The sequence below is a fragment of the Cherax quadricarinatus genome, chromosome 91 (assembly GCF_038502225.1).
Source record: "Cherax quadricarinatus isolate ZL_2023a chromosome 91, ASM3850222v1, whole genome shotgun sequence".
Classification (NCBI taxonomy): Eukaryota; Metazoa; Arthropoda; class Malacostraca; order Decapoda; family Parastacidae; genus Cherax; species Cherax quadricarinatus.
In genome coordinates this window covers 1,306,873-1,318,721 of record NC_091382.1, presented here as the reverse complement: position 1 = coordinate 1,318,721, position 11,849 = coordinate 1,306,873, and the positions used below count along the sequence as shown (strand labels likewise).

At 39.5% G+C, this 11,849-nt stretch overlaps 1 long non-coding RNA gene across 1 annotated transcript; it reads left to right on the top strand.

The window, feature by feature from the left end:
• The first annotated feature begins 896 nt into the window (after window positions 1-896).
• On the top strand, window positions 897-10,756 carry LOC138855347 (uncharacterized). The gene is made up of 2 exons (XR_011394577.1): window positions 897-1,051; window positions 9,659-10,756. It is a non-coding gene; the product is annotated as an uncharacterized lncRNA (long non-coding RNA).
• The last annotated feature ends 1,093 nt before the right edge of the window (window positions 10,757-11,849 follow it).

The following is an 11,849-nucleotide window of genomic DNA, read 5'->3' as shown; positions in this document are numbered from 1 at the left end:
CACCACCAGCAGCTCTCTCTCACTGGGGTAGGACAACTTAATAAAGAAGAAAACACTTCCATTGTTACTTATGCAATCACTGTCTTGCCAGAAGCACACTAGCATTTACTCTGTTTAGTCCATATTAATGTATTGTTGGGGAAGTGTTAAACCCATAGGGGTCATGCTGTACCTGGGAATGGGAGATATCAAGTTTGATCTGAGAAAAGGTAAATTCCAGTTCCTTGGATCAAAAGTCCTTCAACATCATGGCACCCCCTTAACCCTTAAACTGTCCAAACATAGATCTATGTTTTTTTCAACATTTGAAAGTAAGTAAAAAAATAGGTCTTCTTTTCTTTTTTTACATTTGAAAACGTGTAAAAAAAACTTTGATCTACATTTTTTTTTTTGTTATATTTGAAAATATGTAAAAAAAAAAACGTAGATCTACTTTTGGAGCACTACGCATGTGAACATAGATCTGCTTGGACAGTTTAAGGGTTAAAGTGCCAACCATGTGTGTATAGCTTGGTCCTGGTTTAATTATGTAACAAATAGTGTGTTAATACTCAGAGATTCTTCAGTCACCACTCATATATACACACACATGAAAACAAATACACACATTTTTTTTATGTACAGTATTTTTAATTTCAAAAAGTACACAGTATAAATGTTTTAACATATCCTGTTCACTGCTGGAAAGGAACTCTTGATTAAAGAAATTGGAGCTCCCTCTTTCCTCAGATCAAACCAAATTACCCATTTCCCAGGTTCTGTATTACCCTTACAGGTTTAGCAATTTCTCATGAATATATTCACTCGTGACTACATCTACAGTAAAAGTCTGACTGATATCAAGAATTTTTATTCCGACTGGTCACCACCTTCAGCATCTAATGTTTTTATTTCTTTTCAGAGAATATTGAATGATGTGAGTGCTGCCGACATCTTCGCTCTGAGTGCGTTCATCATTCAACCTCACCTCAAGGAACTCATTCTTCGTGAGGTTTTCAGCTTCTTCCAGTCACAACTACAAATGCAAATAATAGACTGAGTATTCTTTTAGGTAGAAAGCATTTGGTGCAAAGCATTATATATGCAGTTCCTTATGACTTATGAGTTGAGCATTGTGTTTTTATGCAAATGGTACCCCCAGTGTGTAGACCATTTTGTATTAGTTTGTTAGTTTTGAAATTTTTAAAGATCTGTACAATTTTTTTTATATATTTAATAGGCACTTTCTCCAAGGGTGTGTTATGCTAGATATCATTTTAAATTAAATTCAAGATACAGGCAGACTATCCCTTATCCGAGTTTCTCGGGGCCAGAAGTGTGTCAGATTTCATAATTTTATGGTTTTTGGAATATGAGACAGCTTAGGGATGGAACCCAAGTCTAAACAGGAAATAAATTTATATTGTGTATATGGCTTATACATAGCCTGAAGGGAGTTTTATACAATATTTAAAAAATAAATTAATAAAAGTAGCATTAGAATATCTATATAAACACATAAGCAGTAGAAAGTGATTCTTTGTTGACGCTTCGCCCACACAGTGGGCTTCATCAAGTGACTCGATAAAGCCCACTGTGTGGGCGAAACATTGTCAATAAAAGATGACATTGTTCTGCTTATGTGTTTATATTTCCGTTGTGTTGGTATTTTTTATTTTTTATTTTATTATCACACTGGCCGATTCCCACCAAGGCAGGGTGGCCCAAAAAAGAAAAACTTTCACCATCATTCACTCCATCACTGTCTTGCCAGAAGGGTGCTTTACACTACAGTTTTTAAACTGCAGCATTAACACCCCTCCTTCAGAGTGCAGGCACTGTACTTCCCATCTCCAGGACTCAAGTCCAGCCTGCCGGTTTCCCTGAATCCCTTCATAGGGATAGGATAGGATTTCGTTCGGATTTTTAACCCCGGAGGGTTAGCCACCCAGGATAACCCAAGAAAGTCAGTGCGTCATCGAGGACTGTCTAACTTATTTCCATTGGGGTCCTTAATCTTGTCCCCCAGGATGCGACCCACACCAGTCGACTAACACCCAGGTACCTATTTGCTGCTAGGTGAACAGGGCAACAGGTGTAAGGAAACGTGTCGAAATGTTTCCACCCGCCGGGAATCGAACCCAGGCCCTCCGTGTGTGAAGTGGGAGCTTTAGCCACCAGGCCACCGGGCCACACTCCAACAGCACGTCAAGTTTTAAAAACCATTTGTCTCCATTCACTCCTATCAAACACGCTCATGCATGCCTGCTGGAAGTCCAAGCCCCTCGCACACAAAACCTCCTTTACCCCCTCCCTCCAACCTTTCCTAGGCCGACCCCTACCCCGCCTTCCTTCCACTACAGACTGATACACTCTTGAAGTCATTCTGTTTCGCTCCATTCTCTCTACATGTCCGAACCACCTCAACAACCCTTCCTCAGCCCTCTGGACAACAGTTTTGGTAATCCCGCACCTCCTCCTAACTTCCAAACTACGAATTCTCTGCATTATATTCACACCACACATTGCCCTCAGACATGACATCTCCACTGCCTCCAGCCTTCTCCTCGCTGCAACATTCATCACCCAACCTTCACACCCATATAAGAGCGTTGGTAAAACTGTACTCTCATACATTCCCCTCTTTGCCTCCAAGGACAAAGTTCTTTGTCTCCACAGACTCCTAAGTGCACCACTCACTCTTTTTCCCTCATCAATTCTATGATTCACCTCATCTTTCATAGACCCATCCGCTGACACGTCCACTCCCAAATATCTGAATACGTTCACCTCCTCCATACTCTCTCCCTCCAATCTGATATCCAATCTTTCATCACCTAATCTTTTTGTTATCCTCATAACCTTACTCTTTCCTGTATTCACCTTTAATTTTCTTCTTTTGCACACCCTACCAAATTCATCCACCAATCTCTGCAACTTCTCTTCAGAATCTCCCAAGAGCACAGTGTCATCAGCAAAGAGCAGCTGTGACAACTCCCACTTTGTGTGTGATTCTTTATCTTTTAACTCCACGCCTCTTGCCAAGACCCTCGCATTTACTTCTCTTACAACCCCATCTATAAATATATTAAACAACCACGGTGACATCACACATCCTTGTCTAAGGCCTACTTTTACTGGGAAATAATTTCCCTCTTTCCTACATACTCTAACTTGAGCCTCACTATCCTCGTAAAAACTCTTCACTGCTTTCAGTAACCTACCTCCTACACCATACACTTGCAACATCTGCCACATTGCCCCCCTATCCACCCTGTCATACGCCTTTTCCAAATCCATAAATGCCACAAAGACCTCTTTAGCCTTATCTAAATACTGTTCACTTATATGTTTCACTGTAAACACCTGGTCCACACACCCCCTACCTTTCCTAAAGCCTCCTTGTTCATCTGCTATCCTATTCTCCGTCTTACTCTTAATTCTTTCAATTATAACTCTACCATACACTTTACCAGGTATACTCAACAGACTTCTTCTTTCTTTCAACACATCGGCCGTATCCCACCAAGGCAGGGTGGCCCAAAAGGAAAAACGAAAGTTTCTCCTTTTACATTTAGTAATATATACAGGAGAAGAGGTTACTAGCCCCTTGCTCCCGGCATTTTAGTCGCCTCTTACAACACGCATGGCTTACGGAGGAAGAATTCTATTCCACTTCCCCATGGAGACTCAACAGACTTATCCCCCTATAATTTTTGCACTCTCTTTTATCCCCTTTGCCTTTATACAAAGGAACTATGCATGCTCTCTGCCAATCCCTAGGTACCTTTCCCTCTTCCATACATTTATTAAATAATTGCACCAACCACTCCAAAACTATATCCCCACCTGCTTTTAACATTTCTATCTTTATCCCATCAATCCTGGCTGCCTTACCCCCTTTCATTTTACCTACTGCATCACGAACTTCCCCCACACTCACAACTGGCTCTTCCTCACTCCTACAAGATGTTATTCCTCCTTGCCCTATACACGAAATCACAGCTTCCCTATCTTCATCAACATTTAACAATTCCTCAAAATATTCCCTCCATCTTCCCAATACCTCTAACTCTCCATTTAATAACTCTCCTCTCCTATTTTTAACTGACAAATCCATTTGTTCTCTAGGCTTTCTTAACTTGTTAATCTCACTCCAAAACTTTTTCTTATTTTCAACAAAATTTGTTGATAACATCTCACCCACTCTCTCATTTGCTCTCTTTTTACATTGCTTCACCACTCTCTTAACCTCTCTCTTTTTCTCCATATACTCTTCCCTCCTTGCATCACTTCTACTTTGTAAAAACTACTCATATGCTAACTTTTTCTCCCTTACTACTCTCTTTACATCATCATTCCACCAATCGCTCCTCTTCCCTCCTGCACCCACTTTCCTGTAACCACAAACTTCTGCTGAACACTCTAACACTACATTTTTAAACCTACCCCATACCTCTTCGACCCCATTGCCTATGCTCTCATTAGCCCATCTATCCTCCAATAACTGTTTATATCTTACCCTAACTGCCTCCTCTTTTAGTTTATAAACCTTCACCTCTCTCTTCCCTGATGCTTCTATTCTTCTTGTATCCCATCTACCTTTTACTCTCAGTGTAGCTACAACTAGAAAGTGATCTGATGTATCTGTGGCCCCTCTATAAACATGTACATCCTGAAGTCTACTCAACAGTCTTTTATCTACCAATACATAATCCAACAAACTACTGTCATTTCGCCCTACATCATATCTTGTATACTTATTTATCCTCTTTTTCTTAAAATATGTATTACCTATAACTAAACCCCTTTCTATACAAAGTTCAATCAAAGGGCTCCCATTATCATTTACACCTGGCACCCCAAACTTACCTACCACACCCTCTCTAAAAGTTTCTCCTACTTTAGCATTCAGGTCCCCTACCACAATTACTCTCTCACTTGGTTCAAAGGCTCCTATACATTCACTTAACATCTCCCAAAATCTCTCTCTCTCCTCTGCATTCCTCTCTTCTCCAGGTGCATACACGCTTATTATGACCCACTTCTCGCATCCAACCTTTACTTTAATCCACATAATTCTTGAATTTACACATTCATATTCTCTTTTCTCCTTCCATAACTGATCATTTAACATTACTGCTACCCCTTCCTTTGCTCTAACTCTCTCAGATACTCCAGATTTAATCCCATTTATTTCCCCACACTGAAACTCTCCTACCCCCTTCAGCTTTGTTTCGCTTAGGGCCAGGACATCCAACTTCTTTTCATTCATAACATCAGCAATCATCTGTTTCTTGTCATCTGCACTACATCCACACACGTTTAAGCATCCCAGTTTTATAAAGTTTTTCTTCTTCTCTTTTTTAGTAAGTGTCTACAGGAGAAGGGGTTACTAGCCCATTGCTCCCGACATTTTAGTTGCCTCATACGACACGCATGGCTTACGGAGGAAAGATTCTTTTCCACTTCCCCATGGACAATAGAAGAAATAAAGAAGAACAAGAGCTATTTAGAAAAAGAAAAAAACCTAGATATATGTATATATATATATGCATGTGCGTGTCTGTGAAGTGTGACCAAAGTGTAAGTAGGAGTAGCAAGATATCCCTGTTATCTACATCAACTGTTAAAAAATGGCAGGTTTTCAGTCTGTACTCATGATACTTTTTCGATTAAAAGGCTAATGTACACTTTTTTTTATAATTGTTACTCATAGGAGTATCTGCATGCCTTTTTAATATTTTCAACAATATCTTTGCACCACAGAGCAGAGAATAAGCACAAAACTCGTGGTAATCACGGTGAGTAATGCACGTAGGTCTGGCAGTGACAGTTGATACACTGTAGCCACCAGAGCCTCGCCCAGGGTCTGGAAGGGCATGTGTTGCAACTGTCTGGGTATGCAGAGACCTGTGCAACATCTGGCAACCTCCCCAGACCTGACTGAAATTTTCCACTTGTGGCATTATGTTGGCATTCAGATTATTTTTTTTTTTTGAATTTTGGAGCTTTTCAAATTTCAGATAAGGGATACTCAAATTAGTATTACTAGAATGTCCTTAAGTGCTAGAGGGATACTTTAGATATAGAGCAGTAGACCTATTCTCCCCTTCCTTGGTTCAAATCATATTCCATTTCCCTAAGTGCAGTATGATCAATATGGGTATAGTCTCACCTTAATACAATAGTAATAATAAAGTCTGCTTGAAAATGATCCATGAGGACTCAGCACTTGTGAATAACATCAGGTATTGAAATTGATGTTAAATATTATATACTGTACATGGGAAGTATTAATAATTAACCCATGTGGATATTTATCATTGAATAAAACATGTGCAACATCTGGGCAAAAAATACTCAGATGATGCACATGGCTCATTGCACTATTATTACTATATTCATGTGGGAGCACTAAACCCATAGGGATCATATAGTGCCTAGAGAAATGCAAGGCATTCTATTCAAGGAATTGTAGCACAGGTCCAATTTCTTGTTCAGCGACTGGTCAGTATTGTGTATCTCTGCTCTCATCGTGGATCTTTATTGCTGATCGGTCAGTGTGGATTTAATATTTTTTTTTTTTTTTTTAGAATAGTTCAGAAATATGTAAAATAGTACCAGCTATGGCACAACCCCTGGAGGTGCCAACATGGTAATTTAATTTAATGTTATTCAATAATGCCTTAATTGAGTCTCTTTCCCTGTTAAAAGACATGTCATGAATAGCCTATGTGCACTCCATACAACATGTCATGTGGAGCCTATGTGCACTCCATTCAGCATGTCATACAGAGCCTATGTGCACTTCATACAGCATGTCATGTGGAGCCTATGTGCACTCCATACAGCATGTCATGTGGAGCCTATGTGCACACTATACAGCATGTCATGTGGAGCCAATATGTACTCCATTTTTTTTAGCTACACTTACAAAACTGTGAATACTAGGCTAAACTGTTTGTTGGCATTATTGTTGCTGTTATTATTATCAGCACCATAAGGCATTATTTTTAATTCTGGAGGTTGCAAGTGCCTAGGGAATGGAAGGTAATCAGGTTTGATCTGGCAAAAGTGAATAGTAGCCTTTTGGCCTCAAGGTTAGGTTAAGCGCTTCTTTTTGATAATGATAATGACCTCAAAGTATTTTCCCCTCCGTTTTAAGCGGAAATTTTTGCGTAGCATGTTCATATGATTTTCTTTGGGAGAGTTAATTGATGTTATTGTACATGTTGTGCCTTATTAGGATCTTGATCCAAGAAATTTAGTTATTCCTCCAGACCTCAGATCAAATTCAATGACCTCTCATTTCCCAGGCAGTAACCCCTATGGGTTTTGTGCTTCCCCACAAATTTAGTCAAATTTCATGTCATTTATAATAATATAATAACAAAGCGCCAAACCCTCACGGGTCATGCTAAAAGTTTAAGATGCTTTATCAGAGACAGTGAGGGTGGACAGCATAACAGAGGTAGAGTTAATACGGCCGGTGTGAAGTGCTAAAGGAAGTATAATTAAATTTGTTGCTGCATGTTATTTATAGAATTCTTGTCTAAAGAATATTTTATTTATTGAAGATTTCTACATTCAGTTCTTATGAGATTTATACAATGTTAAGATAAATTGTAAGATTTCTCATTTCCATTCAAAGAATTGGTAGGAAGAATTTACAATTTCACAACTTGAGTGGCAATAATATTGACTTCTGTTGGGATGTGAAATGCTGTTAAGTGTCAACAAAGTAACTTTTATGAAGGATAAACCAGTTAGCTACACATTGTTTCTGGAGGTAGGATGTATATTGCCTGTACAGTGGACCCCCGCGTAACGATTACCTCCAAATGCGACCAATTATGTAAGTGTATTTATGTAAGTGCGTTTGTACGTGTATGTTTGGGGGTCTGAAAGGAATAATCTACTTCACAATATTCCTTATGGGAATAAATTCGGTCAGTACTGGCACCTGAACATACTTATGGAGTGAAAAAATATCGTTAACCGGGGGTCCACTGTACTCTGAAAGGATGGGAGGAGGTGGGAAGTACATTGCCTGCACACTGATGGATGGTTGAGGATGTTCCTGTTCAGAGGGTCATTTGAACTGTGATGTCTGCTTAATTTTGGCAGTTAAGTCAACATCCTTACCCATTATTTTATTTTATTTATTATCACACTGGCCGATTCCCACCAAGGCAGGGTGGCCCGAAAAAGAAAAACTTTCACCATCATTCACTCCATCACTGTCTTGCCAGAAGGGTGCTTTACACTACAGTTTTTAAACTGCAACATTAATTAACACCCCTCCTTCAGAGTGCAGGCACTGTACTTCCCATCTCCAGGACTCAAGTCCGGCCTGCCGGTTTCCCTGAACCCCTTCATAAATGTTACTTTGCTCACACTCCAACAGCACGTCAAGTATTAAAAACCATTTGTCTCCATTCACTCCTATCAAACACGCTCACGCATGCCTGATAGGAGTGAATGGAGACAGAATTCTGGCATTGTATGTCTCACCTTCATCTATATTTCAAGGTGTAATATTATTATAATCAAAACTAAGAGTTAAACCACCAGGGTCATACAGTTTCAAGGTGTAGGTACCATACTTTCCACCTCCAGAGAAAAATTTGTTTAAATAAGACTGAGTCAGGTGAATATATCCTTAGTGCACTACAAGAGCCCTACTGACCCATGTTGAGTTTCCTTTGTTCCAAGATAAGGTTGCTATATGGGAATCACCATAGTGAACTTGCCACAATTTTGTTGTAGGTATGATTGTTGATGACTCCAAACTCCTCTGTTCAGTCTTATCCATTGTCTTCAAATAGTAGCCTGGCTCTGTCCCCCACCTTGATGCAGAAGTACTTGATTCATTGTTGTGAATAAACATTGTTGATGTCCATTCTACAGGCACACTTGTGTTCCTGTAGACATATGGGAAGACTTGTAGCTTCTCAAATGTAAACTTGGTCATATGCATAAACAGGTTATGTAGACCTCTGCATTCTTGGATCCTGTGTAGTGTGGAGGGTTTGGTGCTAACCATTTGATGTAGGATTTGCATTGTATATGGGTCACTGTGTTAGTTTTGATGCTGATAGGTAATCTACATCTTTGTTCAGTGTTGTTAAGTTTCTAACATTGATGTGTATCATCTCAGCTTTATGTTTGTAGTGAAAAATCACATGGTGAGGAAATTTGAAGTAAGTCATCACTGCAGATTATAAGTGCCTGTAGGAAAAAGCCAATTAATACTCCTTAGTTTTCAAATCATGATGGAAGCAGAATTAGGTTGCTTTTATTAGTAGGTTGCAGTATACAGTATACTGTAGGAAATCCTCTTGCCTGGTGAGCTATGTGTCCAAGAAAGGCAGTGTATCATTAACTTCTTCCTCCAAGGTAAATATATAGAAAACTACTTGGTTTAGCTGCTCTTTGAAATGCTGCAAATTGGAGCACCTGGATACTAACTATCCAGAAGCATACTGTATACTGCAACGTACTAAGAAAAGCAACCTGGGTTATCCTAGGTTCTCTACACATATGCTGCTATGTATGATAATTCTATGTAACTGTATTTGTGTATACCTGAATAAACTTACTAACCTAATTCACTTCTGCTTCCTCCATAATTTGAAAACTAAGACAGGAGTATTAACTGGCTTTTTTTCTCCAGGCACCTTGAAAATGCAGTGATGACTTACTTAAGGATGAGCAAGATTACATAGAACACACCTTCACCAACCTCAAATTTCCTCACCCTGTGATTTTTAAATCAAACACGAAGCCGAGATGATACGCCTCATTAGAAACCTTAAGAACATTGAACAAAGATGTCTGATACCTACCAGCACAGTGACCCATAAATGTATTACATGAATCCAATATTGATAATGCTCTAATTAGAACCAAAACCTTTTGATATGTCATTGAGGACTCCACACTACACAGGACCCTAGAAATCTTCATGCCTTGGTATGAATATGACCAAGTTTACATTGCAGAAGTTACTACCAGTCTTCCCATACACCTACAGGAACACCTGCATGGCTCTGGGAGTAGAAAAACTCTTGAAGCCTATCTAAGGTATATGCTTGTGTACGACACCCACACTGAAATTTGGAGTCATCAGATAAAAAATAAATTATCCATCCCCCCCCCCCAGACCTTGGATGTTTGCCAGACGTAAGGTGTATATCTGGAGAGGGTTTTGGGGGGGCAGTGCCCCTACAGCCCTGTCTGAGACCAGGCTTCATGGTGGATCAGGATCTGATCAACCAGGCTGTTGCTGCTAGCTGCACACAAACTGACATACTAACCACAGCCCATTATTATTATTATTATTATTATAATCAAAAAGAAGTGCTAAGCCACCAGGGCTATACAGCTAACCACAGCCCAGCTGCTCAGGTACTGATTTCATGTGCCAGTCCAGCGCCAACTTGAAGACAGCCAGGGGTATATTGGTAATTCCCCTTATGTATGCTGGGAGGCTTATGATCCTGTTCAAAATCTCTCCAAGGGGACTCATTGTTATGGCAACTGAGAAATTGCAGAGAAAGCTGGAAACAGACCATTTTCAGCCAGGGTCCTCAACACTATTGTACCTTTCAGGATTTTATTATAATCAAAACTAATCACTAAACTCACAAGGGTCATACAGTGCTGATATCTTTCAGGAAAAAGCTAAATATACAGGAGTTTTTCAGATTTATGAAGTACATACTGGCCAAATAAACCATTTCATTATGTCAGTTTATCATTTTCAGAGAAAGTTTCTTTTTGTCCTACCGCCAAAAACACTAAGAGTATATTATAATCATAACAGAGCGCTAAACCCGTAAGGGTCGTACAATGCCACACATTAAGGTTGGAGGTTTGTAAGAGTGCTAAACCCATAAGGGTCATACAGTGCTGCACACTATGGTTGGAGATTTATAAGAGCAACAAACCCGTAAGGGTTGTACAAGGCTGCACACTAAGACTAGCCTTGTATGTTTATAAGAGCACTAAACCCGTAAGAGTCGTATAATGCTGCACACTAAGACTATAGCCTTGTTTGTTTATATGAGCACTAAACCCATAAGGGTTGTACAAGGCTGCACACTAAGACTATAGCCTTGTATGTTCATAAGAGCACTAAACCCGTAAGAGTCGTATAATGCTGCACACTAAGACTATAGCCTTGTATGTTTATAAGAGCACTAAACCCATAAGAGTCGTATAATGCTGCACACTAAGACTATAGCCTTGTATGTTTATAAGAGCACTAAACCCGTAAGAGTTGTATAATGCTGCACACTAAGACTATAGCCTTGTATGTTTATAAGAGCGCTAAACCCGTAAGAGTCGTATAATGCTGCACACTAAGACTATAGCCTTGTATGTTTATAAGAGCACTAAACCCGTAAGAGTCGTATAATGCTGCACACTAAGACTATAGCCTTGTTTGTTTATATGAGCACTAAACCCATAAGGGTTGTACAAGGCTGCACACTAAGACTATAGCCTTGTATGTTTATAAGAGCACTAAACCCGTAAGTCGTATAATGCTGCACACTAAGAATATAGCCTTGTTTGTTTATATGAGCACTAAACCCATAAGGGTTGTACAAGGCTGCACACTAAGACTATAGCCTTGTATGTTTATAAGAGCACTAAACCCGTAAGGGTCGTACAATGCTGCAAACTATGGCTGGTTTATAAGAGCACTAAACCTGTAAGGGTTGTACAATGCTGCAAACTATGGCTGGTTTATAAGAGCACTAAACCCATAAGGGTCATACAATGCTGCACTGGTTGTATATTTATAAGAGCACTAAACCAGTAAGGGTCGTACAATGCTGCAAACTATGGTTGGAAGTTTT